Below are 19059 nucleotides of genomic sequence, written 5' to 3'. Positions count from 1 at the left end.
CGAGCTGACTAAACATGACTAGATCTGAGCTCGAGCTTGACTCTGCTTGTGTGCAGCCCTACAGCTGCCGCCTCAACTATTTTGTTTTTTACTTTTACTTTTTTAAGTAACAAGGAACGTCAGATAAAAAAATCGGATGCTCCACAAGAAACACATAATTGACATAATGATACACACACACACACACACATATATATATCATCTATATAAGTGTTAATAAATTCAATTTGGATCATATATCTGACCAAATTAACTACTTTAAAAGAATTGGATTATATAACAAATTATCATCTGAATCAGTCGGACCAAATACAGCTTTAAGAAATAACACATGATCGTATTCAGATTCAGATTTAACTAAATATTTCAACAGATTTGGAATCGATTTCAGATTCATGTTAAATAAATCTCCTCTATTTGATATCCATCCATTTGAAAGTTCGTTCCGGACATATTATAAAGTGGTTCAGTCTGTTTAAAAGTCAGACTCAGATTTAGATGTGAATTTGACAATCAGATTTGCCTAGGATTTGAATTATATTCAAATTTGGATTCAGATTTGATATAGACATTTCTTCTTTTGCAGTGAGAGATAGGAAGAGTTGTTCAGAAATTATAAATCCTATAAAGTCATTTACCAATGTTTCCTATAAACGTCATTTTCATGTTCATTACCTTGTTTGGTGACAATGAGATTACATCCATGTGCTTCTCAGCCCCTAGATTACCTGCCATTGTTCCATAGTTGCTATTTCAGTTGTACCATCCCATCCTCTGGCAAAAAAATGCTGCATACGAGTATTGCTCAAGGTGACAAGCTACTTTTCCATAGGAGAAGTGGCCGAAGTACATCTTGTTGTGAGCTAGATGAGTATTTCATTTTACTGCTGGGTTGAAAGTTGAAGCCTTTCACCCTTTTCCTCCTTCCTCCTAGAGTGGTAGGTTTGTTTTTGTGATATGATTCAATTTGCATATTGGTGTGCTTCCTTTTACAACACAAGGAGTTGATGCCATGAGAACTTGAACCCGCTACCAGCCCCTGCCCTGTCCAGTACGCCATTCCATTCATAGATGAAATGACTAAGATATATAATAATTAAATTTGTTTTAGGGTTAGAAACTACAAATTCCACCATTTTTTTCTGGAAATCTTGCATAAGTCCTACTTTTTGACAGCTTTGAAAAGTCGGTGACATTTTCACCAATATTCTCTTAACTGATGTCCCGACTAAACGACGGTAAAATTTTTACTGATGTTCTTTCCTCCTTTACCAATGTTTCCTGGCCATTGGTAAAATACCAATTTTTTGTAGTGGGGCAGCTATCCACATGGTTGAAGTTTTTCCTTGGATACCAAAAGTTGGTAGAATATCAAATCCCCCAAATCATCAAAGTTTTTTGGGAGATCCACTGGAACATCATAATGGTATTGGCTGCCACTGCAAACGAACGACAAAATTTTCTCTCAGCAACATTTGCGTCGGAAGGACAAGCAGTGGGGCATATTGGGCCGGTTTATACATGCTGAGGCAGGGCACCAGGTCGGGCTGTTGCCGGATACCCGGCACCCGGCCTGACTCGGGCCCGAGCACGAGAAAAATGGACCCGGGCCAGCCCGAGTCGTTATGGGGCTGGCCCGGGTGGGCCGGATAAGCCCGATTCGAGCCCAACAAGTTATTTTTAAAAAATTTTATTAATTTATATATATATATACACAATATTTTATTATAATTAATTATATTAATTATTATTTCATATTAAAATTATATATTTTTAAATTTAATTGGGCAGGGCTTAGGCTCGGATTCGGTTTTCCAAGTCAGGCCAGGCCGCGATGCCCAAGCTCACTTAAATCCACTTTGGTCAATTCAACGTCTTAACAGGAAGAATATCTACTTTGCAGTCTTTAAACAATCTTTTGGCCTGGGCAGAGGAGATACATGGGGGATGGTGTGCCGATACCCGCAAGTCAAAAACTTTATTAAGTGCACTCAAAATTACGCATGGTGCCCACGCCAGACTTAAACTCGATCAAGTGCCCCTCAGTGTAAAAGAAGAAAAAACAAAAAAAAACTATTGCATTGCTTGGTCACTGCATATATTAAACAACCGTCACTGCACTCACAAGTCACAATATACCACCATCATGATCAAAATCATGAGGACAATAAACATCGGCATCATAATATTCATACGCCACTGTTTTGGATCTTCTCCATCAATATTAATCACACTATAGATGCCCATGCTTTCTTGTACCGATTTCGATTATGAGTACATCTTGAAATTTTTAAAACTTGACAAAGTCTTCAGAGGTAAAATACCCCAACATGAGGCGGGCAGTAAAAAGAAAGGAAAAATACAAACTCTTGCAGATGTGTTTCTGGCCCATCACTATATAGCTCCACACAGAACCTAAACTCTGTATATGTAACTTTGAGTAGATGAAAGATTCTGTTACTGCAGAGAGTGTCAGATATGCACCCAAAAGCAAAAGAAGGAAAAGTTGGGCCTTTTGGAGATTTTTCAAAAAAAAAGGAAGTTTTTGTTGGACATTCAACTTTTTTACTACCTATTTTTCTCCTTAGAAAGGTTTCCCACTTTTTACTGATCAGGGGTATTCCGAACATTATATCTCGAGTGCACAATTTTTTTTTTTTTGCATGGGACAGTGCATAAAACCAGCTTGGTAACTTTGATATGGAACATTATATTTTACTGTGCCCCTATCTCACCGGAGCAGCTCGTTAACACTTAAAATAAATTTTCTTTCTCTTTGTTCCATGCATTGCCGTTAGTTTCTTTACAGTTTTCCTCAAAGTGATTTTGTTTTATTTTTTATCACCAAAACATCGAAAAAACGAAGAAGTTACAGTCAGATATTTGAACTTAGTCGCCAAGTCAAAAAGTAAAGCCCCTTGCAAGGACCGAAGAGGAAAACTCCAGTAATTGGGAAAATAATGTAAAATGAAAACAAAAAGCCCCTTTCATATGGATTTCGATATTTTGCAAGTCATATTCAACTTTATTTTAGAAAAAGACTTGACACGTGAGGCATCATTCACAAAGGGGCAAAGCCATGACACCAACGGACAAGGACAGGGTTGGAGCTGCATTCTAGATAACTAAAGAAGATGGAATGGCCTGTAAATCAATGCCCCACCCATATCGGCCGTATATTTTTCTCAAGGGCGTAAAATCATTTAACCTAACAGTTGATCATTCTTGAAAGAAAGGAAGCTTTGTTTCTCCAGATTTCTGGGAATCAACCAACGTAAGAAAATTAGCTCAAGCGATCCTGAGCTCCAGCTTTGTTCTCTATTTAATGCTGATATTCAAGGCTCACTTTGGGGAATGGGGTCGAAACTGCTGATTAGAATCCTGCATCTGAGAGAGAGAGAGAGAGAAACTCCGTGATTGTAATATTGGAGGTCGTTGACCAACACTTTTACAACAAGAACAAACCCAACATAATGGCCATGGCTGCAAGCCGGATATATATATATCTGCAGTTGCAACCAGTGCCAGAACGAGGTGCTAGCTTGCAGCCATGGCCATTATGTTGGGTTTGTGAAATATCTGCAGTACAAATTCTTAAGAGTAGGAAGACATGGGTTTACTTGGTATGATCTGAAGTCATGGAGCAGCGGTGGTGAAACTGAAGGAGGACTGATCATCAGGGAGTCGGAGAGCTTGACAGGAGGGGTTCCTTCATCTTCCTGTTGGTCGAGTGACCAGCATGTGCAGCCTGTGGATCACATCCCTTGGGGAGAACAACACAATCTGTCTCATCAGGACTGTGGTGGCTATCGATTGCTGATCCCTGCTCAACGAGAGCAGTTGCAACCAGTGCCAGAACGAGGAAGAGGATGAACGAATGGGAAAGGGAAGCCATTAAATTTGGTGATGAAGAGGCACGGTCGCCCAGGTGCCTGCCTTAGTGACTATTTATAGTGAAATGAAGCTGCAGGCTCAAGGGTTTGAGCTCAAACACGGGAACTCTGGAATCAAGAGTTTTCGTACGATTTAGAAAATTTACATGAAGAACTTGAGTAAAAATAATGATAATTGTTGAATGTCAGTACTTTCAATTATTTCTTTATTTACTTGTTTTTAGACTATTCGCTAACTTTATATTTGTGTCGTGCTGGGTACTGAAATACATGTTAAATCATGGTAGGATAGGTATTCCAAGAAACTGAAAGCAAGCCCTATACCCTAAAATGAATGAGGTGCTAGGTGGAAGCTTAGTCTCTCCTACGGTAGAATAAAATTTTATCCCTGCTTACCTAGAATTATTCCCAAACTCAAATCACTTTATAAGTCAAGTACAATCTTTAAGGCAAGTTCATGAAACAAACAAACTATTTCACCGGGACTGGACTGGGGCCAAGCCAAGTTTTAAGCGTAATACGCTGGAAATACTCTGGCCGAACTGGCCAGGACCAAGGGCTAGAGGGAACTTGACCCGGCCCAACAAGGAGGAACTCAATTTAAAAAAAAAAACTGTAATTTGACGTAGGCCCCCCTCTCTTTTTATAAACCATTTCTCATTGGAAAAACCATAGAGACTAAAGCTTTTATTAAGGTTGTGTTGGTTTAACCTGATGATAAATCCCTGGTGATATGAGATTCTTAAGATTTTAGATGCATGGATTTAAGATCAGACTTCCGATCTTAAATCCATGACTTTGAACATGTATAATAAAATGAGAATCTCCTGAAAAACACCCTTTTATGCAATGTCAAGTCTTAGCTATTCGAGGCCGTCAAACCCAACCTAAAAGAAGCTTGGTAAGCTTTGAAAAGTGTGATAAAAAAAGAAACCATCCCTTTTTTGAAAGGTATTTTAGTCCTTTTCCATCTCCTAGTAGAGATAATAACCCATGGGAATGCCATATAAAAGTTGGTGTAGTGTTCATCCTTTTCACTATCTCTCTACTTTAATTTGTTATAAGATAACGTTATGAAAAAGACAATGAAAAATAGAACAGGTTAAATTCACCAAATGTTGAATGTCGTTAGATAGCTAAGCATTAAAAATCAATCATTACTAGAACCTCCTTGAATCTTTTGGCACCATAAATCATTGGTAGTACTTATGTGGCAACGATTTTTTACTTTATCTGACATATTTGATTTCTCCATATACAAGATGATTCAATTCCGCCTATATATGCAGTAATGTGTTTGTGTGTTTACATATTCGGCAGGCTGTCTTATCATGAAGACAGGACAATTCTTTCTCTTCGAAGGAGGCAAACCCCCTTTCGCAAAAAAAAAAAAATGAAACTTTGTTTTTGATCGAAATACTTTGATAGTGAAAAATTCTTACTAAGAGGCACTAGATATAAATTTATTATTTCATATCAAAATTATATATTTTTAAATTTAATTGGGCAGGGCTTAGGCTCGGACTCGGTTTTCCAAGTCAGGCCAGGCCGACCCGATGCCCAAGCAAACTTAAATCCACTCGTTTGGTCAATTCAACGTCTTAACAGGAAGAATATCTACTTTGCAGTCTTTAAACAATCTTTTGGCCTGAGCAGAGGAGATACATGGGGGATGGTGTGCCGATAACCGCAAATCAAAAACTTTATTAAGTGCACTCAAAATTACGCATGGTGCCCACGCCAGACTTAAGCTCGATCAAGTGCCCCTCAGTGTAAAAGAAGAAAAAACAAAAAAAAACTATTGCATTGCTTGGTCACTGCATATATTAAACAACCGTCACTGCACTCACAAGTCACAATATACCACCATCATGATCAAAATCATGAGGACAATAAACATCGGCATCATAATATTCATACGCCACTGTTTTGGATCTTCTCCATCAATATTAATCACACTATAGATGCCCATGCTTTCTTGTACCGATTTCGATTATGAGTACATCTTGAAATTTTTAAAACTTGACAAAGTCTTCAGAGGTAAAATACCCCAACATGAGGCGGGCAGTAAAAGGAAAGGAAAAAATACAAACTCTTGCAGATGTGTTTCTGGCCCAACACTATATAGCTCCACACAGAACCTAAACTCTGTATATGTAACTTTGGGTAGATGAAAGATTCTGTTACTGAAGAGAGTGTCAGATATGCACCCAAAAGCAAAAGAAGGGGAAGTTGGGCCTTTTGGAGATTTTTCAAAAAAAAAGGAAGTTTTTGTTGGACATTCAACTTTTTTACTACCTATTTTTTCTCCTTAGAAAGGTTTCCCATTTTGACTGATCAGGGGTATTCCGAACATTATATCTCGAGTGCACAATTTTTTTTTTTTTTTTTTTTTGCATGGGACAGTGCTTAAAACCAGCTTGGAAACTTTGATATGGAACATTATATTTTACTTTGCCCCTATCTCACCGGAGCAGCTCGTTAACACTTAAAATAAATTTTTTTTCTCTTTGTTCCATGCATTGCTGTTAGTTTCTTCACAGTTTTCCTCAAAGTGATTTTGTTTTATTTTTTGCCACCAAAACATCGAAAAAACGAAGAAGTTCCAGTCAGATATTTGAACTTAGTCGCCAAGTCAAAAAGTAAAGCCCCTCGCAAGGACCAAAGAGGAAAACTCCAGTAATTGGGAAAATAATGTAAAATGAAAACAAACTGCCCCTTTCATATGGATTTCCATATTTTGCATGTCATATTCAACTTTATTTTAGAAAAAGACTTGACACGTGAGGCATCATTCACAAAGGGGCAAAGCCATGACACCAACGGACAAGGACAGGGTTGGAGTTGCAGCTTAGATAACTAAAGAAGATGGAATGGCCTGTCAATCAATGCCCCACCCATATCGGCCGTATATTATTCTCAAGGGCGTAAAATCATTTAACCTAACAGTTGATCATTCTTGAAAGAAAGGAAGCTTTGTTTCTCCAGATTTCTGGGAATCAACCAACGTAAGAAAATTAGCTCAAGCGATCCTGAGATCCAGCTTTGTTCTCTATTTTCTGCTGATATTCAAGGCTCACTTTGGGGAATGGGGTCGAACCTGCTGATTAGAATCCTGCATCTGAGAGAGAGAGAGAGAGAAACTCTGTGCTTGTAATATTGGAAGTCGTTGACCAACACGTTTACAACAGGAACAAACCCAACATAATGGCCATCGCTGCAAGCCGGATATATATATATATATATATATATATATATATATATATATATGAAATATCTGTAGTATAAATTCTTAAGAGTGGGAAGACATGGGTTCACTTGGTATGATCTGAAGTCATTGAGCAGCGGTGGTGAAACTGAAGGAGGACTGATCATCAGGGAGTCGGAGAGCTTGACAGGAGGGGTTCCTTCATCTTCCTGTTGGTCGAGTGACCAGCATGTGCAGCCTGTGGATTGCATCCCTTGGGGAGAACAACACAACCAGTCTCATCAGGACTGTGGTGGCTATCGATTGCTGATCCCTGCTCAACGAGAGCAGTTGCAACCAGTGCCAGAACGAGGAAGAGGATGAACGAACGGGAAAGGGAAGCCATTAAATTTGGTGATGGAGAGGGGCACGGTGGCCCAGGTGCCTGCCTTAGTGACTATTTATAGTGAAACGAAGCTGCAGGCTCAAGGGTTTGAGCTCAAACACGGGAACTCTGGAATCAAGAGCTTTCGTACAATTTAGAAAATTTACATGAAGAACTTGAGTAAAAATAATGATAATTGTTGAATGTCGGTACTTTCAATTATTGCTTTATTTACTTATTTTTAGACTATTCGCTAACTTTATATGTGTATCGTGCTGGGTACTGAAATACAATTTAAATCATGGCAGGATAGGTATTCCAAGAAACTGAAAGCAAGCCCTATACCCTAAAATGAATGAGATGCTAGGTGGAACCTTAGTCTCTCCTACGGTAGAATAAAATTTTATCCCTGCTTACCTAGAATTATTGCCAAACTCAAATCACTTTATAAGTCAAGTACAATCTTTAAGGCAAGTTCATGAAACAAACAAACTATTTCACCGGGACTGGACTGGGGCCAAGCCAAGTTTTAAGCCTAATATGCTGGAAATACTCTGGCCCAACTGGCCGGGCCCAAGGGCTCAAGGAGGAACTCAATTTGAAAAAAAAAAATTAATTTGACGTAGGACCCCCCTCTCTTTTTATAAACAATTTCTCATTGGAAAAACCATAGAGACTAAAGCTTTTAGTAAGGTTGTGTTTGTTTAACCTGATGATAAATCCCTGGTGATATGAGATTCTTAAGATTTTAGATGCATGGATTTAAGATCAGACTTCCGATCTTAAATCCATGACTTTGAACATGTATAATAAAATGAGAATCTCCTAAAAAACACCCTTTTATGCAATGTCAAGTCTCAGCTATACGAGGCCATCAAACCCAACCTAAAAGAAGCTTGGAAAGCTTTGAAAAGTGTGATAAAAAAAGAATGGGAATGCCATATAAAAAAGTTGGTGAAGTGTTCATCCTTTTCACTATCTCTCTACTTTAATTTGTTATAAGATAACGTTATGAAAAAGACAATGAAAAATAGAACAGGTTAAATTCACCAAATGTTGAATGTCGTTAGGTAGCTGAGCGTTAAAAATCAATCATTACTAAAACTTCCATGAATCTTTTTGCACCATAAATCATTGGTAGTACTTATGTGGCAACGATTTTTTACTTCATCTGACATATTTGATTTCTCCATATACAAGATGATTCAATTCCGCCTATATATGCAGTAATGTGTTTGTGTGTTTACATATTCGGCAGGCTGTCTTATCATGAAGACAGGACAATTCTTTCTCTTCGAAGGAGGCAAACCCCCTTTTGCAAAAAAAAAAAAAAATGAAACTTTGTTTTTGATGGAAATACCTTTGATAGTGAAAATTTCTTACTAAGAGGCACTAGATATAAAATTTTTAAAATTTTTATAGGCACTAGTATCTAAATGAGAAAAAAATTTCTAACATATCAATATAAAAATATGAATTTTTTTTGTGGGCTTGCATACGCAATTGCTCATACCATACACACTTGCCTCCTCTGGCTGCTCAGTCGAGTCTCATATGATTTTCTTTACCATGACGCAAGGAAGAGACCAAGATTTCTTTTTATGATTTATTACTTTGAATTTATGATATATATATATATATATATTATAAACATATATATATATATATTATAAATAAATAAATAAATAAATAAATATATATATATATATATATATATATATATATATATATATATATATATATATATATATATATATATAGATATGACAAGAACAGGTTTACATTGCCTCCACAATGACTCCCATAATTTTAATCTCAACATTTTTCAATACAATCAAGATAGCACCATTTAACTTTTGAACTGAGGATATGACTCTAACACACCACCCAACCCAAGCGGTTGCGCTAGAGAGAGAGATGGAATCGGGGCGGAGAGTGCAAAAAGAACAATGAAAATAGAAAAGGAAACAATTGGCTATAGGAAGTTTTAAATTTACCAGATGTTAGATGTTGGTGGATAGCTAATCATTAAAAATCAATTATTACTAAAACCTCCTTTAATCTTGTTGCACCATAAATCATTCATAGTACTTAGGTGACAATTATGTTTAAGTGATAGTTTTTAATTTTTAACTACCCAAAATCTGACATATTTGATTTCCCTGTACACAAGAAGATTCATTTCTGCCTTTATACATGTGTATGTATTTGTGTGTGTACACGTTAGGTAGGCAGTCCTACCATAAAGATCAGATAACGTTTTGTAGGGGAACTAGCATTTGGACTCGCCCCACCATGTTTCTCTCTAGAAAAGAAGACGACCCCCTCCTGCAAAAAAAAAAAAAAGAAACCCGTAGCTTTTGATGCAAATACCTTACCTTATCTTGATGCCAATGAGGGGTGCAGTCAAAACTTTTTCATGAGATATGTCAAATTATAATTTTAAAATTTTGATAGGAGCCAAATCATTATTTTTAAATATTTTTATATAAAATAATTTTTTAAAATTATATGTAACCATTTTTTTTGGGTGGAAGGAGAGGAGGGGAAGGCTTTTGCCGCCCCCTTTTGGCTCTGCCCATGATGCCAACAATGATGGTACAGGAAAGCATTACTGGTGACCTATGCTTATACATACATACATATATATATATATATATACATATATATATATATATATACATATATATATATATATATATATATATATATATATATATATATATATATAGTCGTATTAACGATGGTTGATGGTGTGACAATAATTTATGGTAAGCGGTTTATGGTGTTGTAGCAACAGAATTCTAATGTGTAGCCATTCAACCATCTAGTATAGAAGTGTTGAATCCAACCCTTTAAATTTGTATGTCAAGTTACGGATCGGCCACTTCAACCAGTTTCGGTTATCAGATTCCATACTCTTCTTCTAACCATGTAGTTGTTTGAATATGTAATTCAAGTAAGTAAATAAATAAATAAATACAGTTACATCTCCAATTTGTACTAGCCAATGCACATCACAAAGTTAAGGGCGGGCTCCAGGCCGGGCCGCTGGCGGGGGCCAGGACCAGGCCCGGCACTGGCCTAGGTCTGGGCCAAAAAAACCTGGCACTTGCCCGTTAACATTTGAAAAGTGATTTTTTTATTTTTTTAAATTTAATAAAATATATTTTATTACTGAAAAATATATATGACATTAAAAAAAATACTTTTTTTATTTATAACCTGGCAGGGCCGGGGCCCAGGTTTCATGTATCTGGCCCGGGCCTGGGCCCAACGGGCCAACCTGGACCCAATGCCCACCCTACATAAAGTATGGTGTGTTCGTGTAGGGATGCCAACCGATTGGAATAGAATGAAAAAATATCTTTAACTTTTGGGTTGTTTACATATTTGGATTCAAATATGAATAAAAAATAGTCATGTTTGATTTTAATCCGAAATCCGATAAGACAGTTCTAAACCAATTTTTACATTTACTTTTGAATCTGAATCCAATTGAACCAATTGGGCCTGTAAGAGAATTAGGTATATGATGTTTATCTAAAAATAAAATTGAACTTCTATTTGCATTTGAGTCTAATCAGATATTTATTATATTTGTTTATAAATCTAGGTTCAATCAAATGTCATTTCTTAAATCCAAATCTGATCCGATTTTTTAATTGTATATTAATTGTTTTTTTCATATTTGATTTTTTACATAATGGTTTGAGATCTCCAATCCAAATTAGATATATTAACATTCTTACGTCCATTTCTTACTAGTCATTCATATATGTATATATATTATTTATTTATTTATCTATTTAAAAACCAAAATTCACCCTTAGTATTACTCACGAGTTCATAATAAGAAACAATCAGATCCAACTGATATGAAAATGACAGTCATCGCCTTTGATTTGTCATTTTTCAAATCAAGCCGTCCTTTTATCTGTTTGTTTTTGGAAGCCATGACCAATTCGCATTGAAAGGTCTCCCCTTTCAACTTCTCCAGTACAAGTAACGTCATACCGAAAGCAAGCTTGTCCAAATTAAGGGCATGATGAGCCATACAATATGCATTAAAGTCGACGTTTACAATTTTTTCTATGACACTTTTTTAAATCTTGGTGATAAAAAAATGTGCTTTTTTTTTAAATATTCATTAAAAATGCAAAAAATAAATCAGTAAGATAGGACAAAAACATTTTTTATTGAAAAACATGACAAAATAAAAATATTAGAAAAAAGAGAAAAAAATGTTTTTTTCACGTTTTTCTTCACCAAAGACCCAAAAAATTGGAATTCCACCATCTCCTTCTGCAATTGGAATCGAGTTTCATGCAGTCGTAGTGCCTAAAGGGTAGTTGCTTACTTTGGACCTCATTGACATCAACCACCTCTTCTTTTTACAAGTTCTTGATCTTACAAATAACAGTTTCTAAGGCCATCCTTTTATTGATTTTCATCACCTGCCTCTTTTAGAACATCTATCCTTGAAAAGAAACCATTTTGATATCTAAGCGAACCGTTCTAAAAAGATTGAATATTGAAAACGATTTAATATCCGATCAAAAAGTTGGATTGGATTCAGATTTAAGAAATGACATTTGATTGGATTTGACACGAATAAACATCCGACTGAATTGACATTCAAATAGGATTTAGTTTTTAAATGAATATTCTATATCCAATGCCCTTACATTTTGGAAATCGGTTAGATTCGGCTAAAAAATTCGGAATTGGATTCAGATCTGAATGTAAAAAATCAGATTTAGATTGTAAAACCGGATTTCAGATTTGGATTCAGGTTTGTTTTTTCTTTGTTCATATTTGAGTATGAATTTGAATCTGAGTATATGAATATTTAAAAGTCAATATAAGTATATATGATTCAAATCCGATCCATTGAAAATCCCTAGTTAATCTCACAGACCTTGCATCATGTGGCCACCTGCAATTTTTGTCAAGATAAAAAAAAACCAATTGAATGGCAGGGTACCTGAGTTATTGGGAAAAAAATCAATTGAAAGAATAAGAAAAAATCTAAAAGTTCATAAAACACAGGACACAAAGAATTTAATTTATCACCATATCGTGAACTTCCTCCTGACTACGTAATTCAGCCTACTCATCATGAAGGGGTTGTTATGTAATAAGAACAACATATTATAGTTTCATGAATCTCTTATATTTGGCAATAAGAACAGCGTGTTATTGTTCCACAAATCTGCTCGAATGGTTGGAGCACATTCATCGAACATTATTTCATATTGTTTTATGAACCTACTTCAATTTTTGAGGTAAATGCATAAAACAGAAACAAACTATTGCTTTCGTCAAATGGCTTCGAAAGCAAGCGGTAGAGACCAAGTACAACTATGAGAAGATTTCATGTGATAACAGGTCGATCGGATACAACAATATTAAATATGAAGCCCTTAGTACAAAAAACCAAACAGTTGTAAGTCTAAAAAGAAACAAAATTAACAAAGAATGGCTGGCTTGAAAAGAAACAAACATATGGAGAACATGAGCTAAAATAATAATAGGTAAAAGAAAAAGAAAAGAGAATGAGAAAGTCAACCATTCTCAAACCATTAAGGCAAAGTTAGATTGAATACTGGATCGAACGAAACCCCACCCATCACATTTATTCGTTTGGGAATTTGTTATTATTTATTTAATTTAGATTTAATTGTCTTCTTTATTCATTTTTGCCAACTTATAACTAATATTTATTTAATATGCAACCGGAGCTTGGCCACTTTATCTCCGGATCAAAACAGTAAAAGAAGAGGTCCACGAGAATGTTTGCAATGGCCTGGCCGTTGTGGGTTTCATTTAACATGTCGATGAATGGAGACATCGTTAAATTTGAACCACCAAAGCACGTGGAGTCGTGGAGTCGTGGAGGCGGTACGACTATAGAGCCGCTAGAAGCCAAATGGAGGCCATTCAATGCCAGCAGGGCTTCAAAGCCATCATTAAATTTGATCAAATGTGTGCTGGGTCTCTCTCTCTTGGAGATACCAGCAGGGCTTCAACGCCATCCTTGCTTCTTTTACTTTGTTCACCATTTTGGTGGGCTTCAATCTTAGCGATTTGCAGGAGACAAGGTCGGTCATCTCTTGCTCTCTTATCCATGTGGCAATGTTGCGTTCTTTGTAGATATTTTGTTATATTATTCATAATCTCGTGGAAGAATTGAGGGATCCTAAGTTAGATTCCTTTCTTGGTGTTTCTGGATGTATTTCATGGGAGATATACCAGCAGAGCATCATGCACATCCTTGGTTCTCTTTTACTTTGTTCGTCTTGCTCGTGGGCCGACTACAATAAAAGATAGCTTCTGCCACGATCATTCCCATGGAAAGGTCTGTGGTGGACAAAATGGTAAAAGTTGTTCCTCTTTTAGCAGAATACTTTTACAAGATAATAAGAGGAGGCAAACATTTTCAAGGGAGAGAGAGAAGGACGGGCAATCTGTGATCGCCTTTCCATGCTTCTCTCGTTCTGCAGCCTTCCAACATGACGAGGTTCTTGTCGTGTTCGAGTAGGCAGGGGAGGAGCCTCTGTTTGCTCTCTGCTTCATCGATAGGTGAGGGAATCAAGTGGAGGAAAAGAGTCCTGGCTCTCTTGTACTCCTTCTCATCGACAAGAACCTCGTCATGTTGGAAGGCTGCAGAACGAGAGAAGCATGGAAAGGCGATCACAGATTGCCCGTCCTTCTCTCTCTCCCTTGAAAATGTTTGCCTCCTCTTATTATCTTGTAAAAGTATTCTGCTAAAAGAGGAACAACTTTTACCATTTTGTCCACCACAGACCTTTCCATGGGAATGATCGTGGCAGAAGCTATCTTTTATTGTAGTCGGCCCACGAGCAAGACGAACAAAGTAAAAGAGAACCAAGGATGTGCATGATGCTCTGCTGGTATATCTCCCATGAAATACATCCAGAAACACCAAGAAAGGAATCTAACTTAGGATCCCTCAATTCTTCCACGAGATTATGAATAATATAACAAAATATCTACAAAGAACGCAACATTGCCACATGGATAAGAGAGCAAGAGATGACCGACCTTGTCTCCTGCAAATCGCTAAGATTGAAGCCCACCAAAATGGTGAACAAAGTAAAAGAAGCAAGGATGGCGTTGAAGCCCTGCTGGTATCTCCAAGAGAGAGAGACCCAGCACACATTTGATCAAATTTAATGATGGCTTTGAAGCCCTGCTGGCATTGAATGGCCTCCATTTGGCTTCTAGCGGCTCTATAGTCGTACCGCCTCCACGACTCCACGACTCCACGTGCTTTGGTGGTTCAAATTTAACGATGTCTCCATTCATCGACATGTTAAATGAAACCCACAACGGCCAGGCCATTGCAAACATTCTCGTGGACCTCTTCTTTTACTGTTTTGATCCGGAGATAAAGTGGCCAAGCTCCGGTTGCATATTAAATAAATATTAGTTATAAGTTGGCAAAAATGAATAAAGAAGACAATTAAATCTAAATTAAATAAATAATAACAAATTCCCAAACGAATAAATGTGATGGGTGGGGTTTCGTTCGATCCAGTATTCAATCTAACTTTGCCTTAATGGTTTGAGAATGGTTGACTTTCTCATTCTCTTTTCTTTTTCTTTTACCTATTATTATTTTAGCTCATGTTCTCCATATGTTTGTTTCTTTTCAAGCCAGCCATTCTTTGTTAATTTTGTTTCTTTTTAGACTTACAACTGTTTGGTTTTTTGTACTAAGGGCTTCATATTTAATATTGTTGTATCCGATCGACCTGTTATCACATGAAATCTTCTCATAGTTGTACTTGGTCTCTACCGCTTGCTTTCGAAGCCATTTGACGAAAGCAATAGTTTGTTTCTGTTTTATGCATTTACCTCAAAAATTGAAGTAGGTTCATAAAACAATATGAAATAATGTTCGATGAATGTGCTCCAACCATTCGAGCAGATTTGTGGAACAATAACACGCTGTTCTTATTGCCAAATATAAGAGATTCATGAAACTATAATATGTTGTTCTTATTACATAACAACCCCTTCATGATGAGTAGGCTGAATTACGTAGTCAGGAGGAAGTTCACGATATGGTGATAAATTAAATTCTTTGTGTCCTGTGTTTTATGAACTTTTAGATTTTTTCTTATTCTTTCAATTGATTTTTTTCCCAATAACTCAGGTACCCTGCCATTCAATTGGTTTTTTTTTTATCTTGACAAAAATTGCAGGTGGCCACATGATGCAAGGTCTGTGAGATTAACTAGGGATTTTCAATGGATCGGATTTGAATCATATATACTTATATTGACTTTTAAATATTCATATACTCAGATTCAAATTCATACTCAAATATGAACAAAGAAAAAACAAACCTGAATCCAAATCTGAAATCCGGTTTTACAATCTAAATCTGATTTTTTACATTCAGATCTGAATCCAATTCCGAATTTTTTAGCCGAATCTAACCGATTTCCAAAATGTAAGGGCATTGGATATAGAATATTCATTTAAAAACTAAATCCTATTTGAATGTCAATTCAGTCGGATGTTTATTCGTGTCAAATCCAATCAAATGTCATTTCTTAAATCTGAATCCAATCCAACTTTTTGATCGGATATTAAATCGTTTTCAATATTCAATCTTTTTAGAACGGTTCGCTTAGATATCAAAATGGTTTCTTTTCAAGGATAGATGTTCTAAAAGAGGCAGGTGATGAAAATCAATAAAAGGATGGCCTTAGAAACTGTTATTTGTAAGATCAAGAACTTGTAAAAAGAAGAGGTGGTTGATGTCAATGAGGTCCAAAGTAAGCAACTACCCTTTAGGCACTACGACTGCATGAAACTCGATTCCAATTGCAGAAGGAGATGGTGGAATTCCAATTTTTTGGGTCTTTGGTGAAGAAAAACGTGAAAAAAACATTTTTTTCTCTTTTTTCTAATATTTTTATTTTGTCATGTTTTTCAATAAAAAATGTTTTTGTCCTATCTTACTGATTTATTTTTTGCATTTTTAATGAATATTTAAAAAAAAAGCACATTTTTTTATCACCAAGATTTAAAAAAGTGTCATAGAAAAAATTGTAAACGTCGACTTTAATGCATATTGTATGGCTCATCATGCCCTTAATTTGGACAAGCTTGCTTTCGGTATGACGTTACTTGTACTGGAGAAGTTGAAAGGGGAGACCTTTCAATGCGAATTGGTCATGGCTTCCAAAAACAAACAGATAAAAGGACGGCTTGATTTGAAAAATGACAAATCAAAGGCGATGACTGTCATTTTCATATCAGTTGGATCTGATTGTTTCTTATTATGAACTCGTGAGTAATACTAAGGGTGAATTTTGGTTTTTAAATAGATAAATAAATAAATAATATATATACATATATGAATGACTAGTAAGAAATGGACGTAAGAATGTTAATATATCTAATTTGGATTGGAGATCTCAAACCATTATGTAAAAAATCAAATATGAAAAAAACAATTAATATACAATTAAAAAATCGGATCAGATTTGGATTTAAGAAATGACATTTGATTGAACCTAGATTTATAAACAAATATAATAAATATCTGATTAGACTCAAATGCAAATAGAAGTTCAATTTTATTTTTAGATAAACATCATATACCTAATTCTCTTACAGGCCCAATTGGTTCAATTGGATTCAGATTCAAAAGTAAATGTAAAAATTGGTTTAGAACTGTCTTATCGGATTTCGGATTAAAATCAAACATGACTATTTTTTATTCATATTTGAATCCAAATATGTAAACAACCCAAAAGTTAAAGATATTTTTTCATTCTATTCCAATCGGTTGGCATCCCTACACGAACACACCATACTTTATGTAGGGTGGGCATTGGGTCCAGGTTGGCCCGTTGGGCCCAGGCCCGGGCCAGATACATGAAACCTGGGCCCCGGCCCTGCCAGGTTATAAATAAAAAAAGTATTTTTTTTAATGTCATATATATTTTTCAGTAATAAAATATATTTTATTAAATTTAAAAAAATAAAAAAATCACTTTTCAAATGTTAACGGGCAAGTGCCAGGTTTTTTTGGCCCAGACCTAGGCCAGTGCCGGGCCTGGTCCTGGCCCCCGCCAGCGGCCCGGCCTGGAGCCCGCCCTTAACTTTGTGATGTGCATTGGCTAGTACAAATTGGAGATGTAACTGTATTTATTTATTTATTTACTTACTTGAATTACATATTCAAACAACTACATGGTTAGAAGAAGAGTATGGAATCTGATAACCGAAACTGGTTGAAGTGGCCGATCCGTAACTTGACATACAAATTTAAAGGGTTGGATTCAACACTTCTATACTAGATGGTTGAATGGCTACACATTAGAATTCTGTTGCTACAACACCATAAACCGCTTACCATAAATTATTGTCACACCATCAACCATCGTTAATACGACTATATATATATATATATATATATATATATATATATATATATATGTATATATATATATATATATGTATATATATATATATATATGTATGTATGTATAAGCATAGGTCACCAGTAATGCTTTCCTGTACCATCATTGTTGGCATCATGGGCAGAGCCAAAAGGGGGCGGCAAAAGCCTTCCCCTCCTCTCCTTCCACCCAAAAAAAATGGTTACATATAATTTTAAAAAATTATTTTATATAAAAATATTTAAAAATAATGATTTGGCTCCTATCAAAATTTTAAAATTATAATTTGACATATCTCATGAAAAAGTTTTGACTGCACCCCTCATTGGCATCAAGATAAGGTAAGGTATTTGCATCAAAAGCTACGGGTTTCTTTTTTTTTTTTTTGCAGGAGGGGGTCGTCTTCTTTTCTAGAGAGAAACATGGTGGGGCGAGTCCAAATGCTAGTTCCCCTACAAAACGTTATCTGATCTTTATGGTAGGACTGCCTACCTAACGTGTACACACACAAATACATACACATGTATAAAGGCAGAAATGAATCTTCTTGTGTACAGGGAAATCAAATATGTCAGATTTTGGGTAGTTAAAAATTAAAAACTATCACTTAAACATAATTGTCACCTAAGTACTATGAATGATTTATGGTGCAACAAGATTAAAGGAGGTTTTAGTAATAATTGATTTTTAATGATTAGCTATCCACCAACATCTAACATCTGGTAAATTTAAAACTTCCTATAGCCAATTGTTTCCTTTTCTATTTTCATTGTTCTTTTTGCACTCTCCGCCCCGATTCCATCTCTCTCTCTAGCGCAACCGCTTGGGTTGGGTGGTGTGTTAGAGTCATATCCTCAGTTCAAAAGTTAAATGGTGCTATCTTGATTGTATTGAAAAATGTTGAGATTAAAATTATGGGAGTCATTGTGGAGGCAATGTAAACCTGTTCTTGTCATATCTATATATATATATATATATATATATATATATATATATATATATATATATATATATATATATATATTTATTTATTTATTTATTTATAATATATATATATATATGTTTATAATATATATATATATATATATCATAAATTCAAAGTAATAAATCATAAAAAGAAATCTTGGTCTCTTCCTTGCGTCATGG

The 19059-nt window shown here is 35.6% G+C and overlaps 2 long non-coding RNA genes across 2 annotated transcripts; one reads left to right on the top strand and one right to left on the bottom strand.

The window, feature by feature from the left end:
* Positions 1 to 2163: 2163 nt before the first annotated feature.
* Positions 2164 to 3761, bottom strand: LOC116258532 (uncharacterized). The gene is made up of 2 exons (XR_004173737.2): positions 3621 to 3761; positions 2164 to 3387 (listed from the first exon to the last, which is right to left on the bottom strand). It is a non-coding gene; the product is annotated as an uncharacterized LOC116258532 (long non-coding RNA).
* A 65-nt stretch (positions 3762 to 3826) lies between these two features.
* Positions 3827 to 7695, top strand: LOC126410343 (uncharacterized). Its single transcript, XR_007574162.1, has 2 exons — positions 3827 to 3928; positions 7522 to 7695. It is a non-coding gene; the product is annotated as an uncharacterized LOC126410343 (long non-coding RNA).
* The last annotated feature ends 11364 nt before the right edge of the window (positions 7696 to 19059 follow it).

The sequence above is a fragment of the Nymphaea colorata genome, chromosome 8, assembly GCF_008831285.2.
Source record: "Nymphaea colorata isolate Beijing-Zhang1983 chromosome 8, ASM883128v2, whole genome shotgun sequence".
NCBI classification, from domain to species: domain Eukaryota; kingdom Viridiplantae; phylum Streptophyta; class Magnoliopsida; order Nymphaeales; family Nymphaeaceae; genus Nymphaea; species Nymphaea colorata.
Note: the sequence above shows the minus strand (reverse complement) of the source record. Positions and strands in the feature narration are given on the sequence as shown.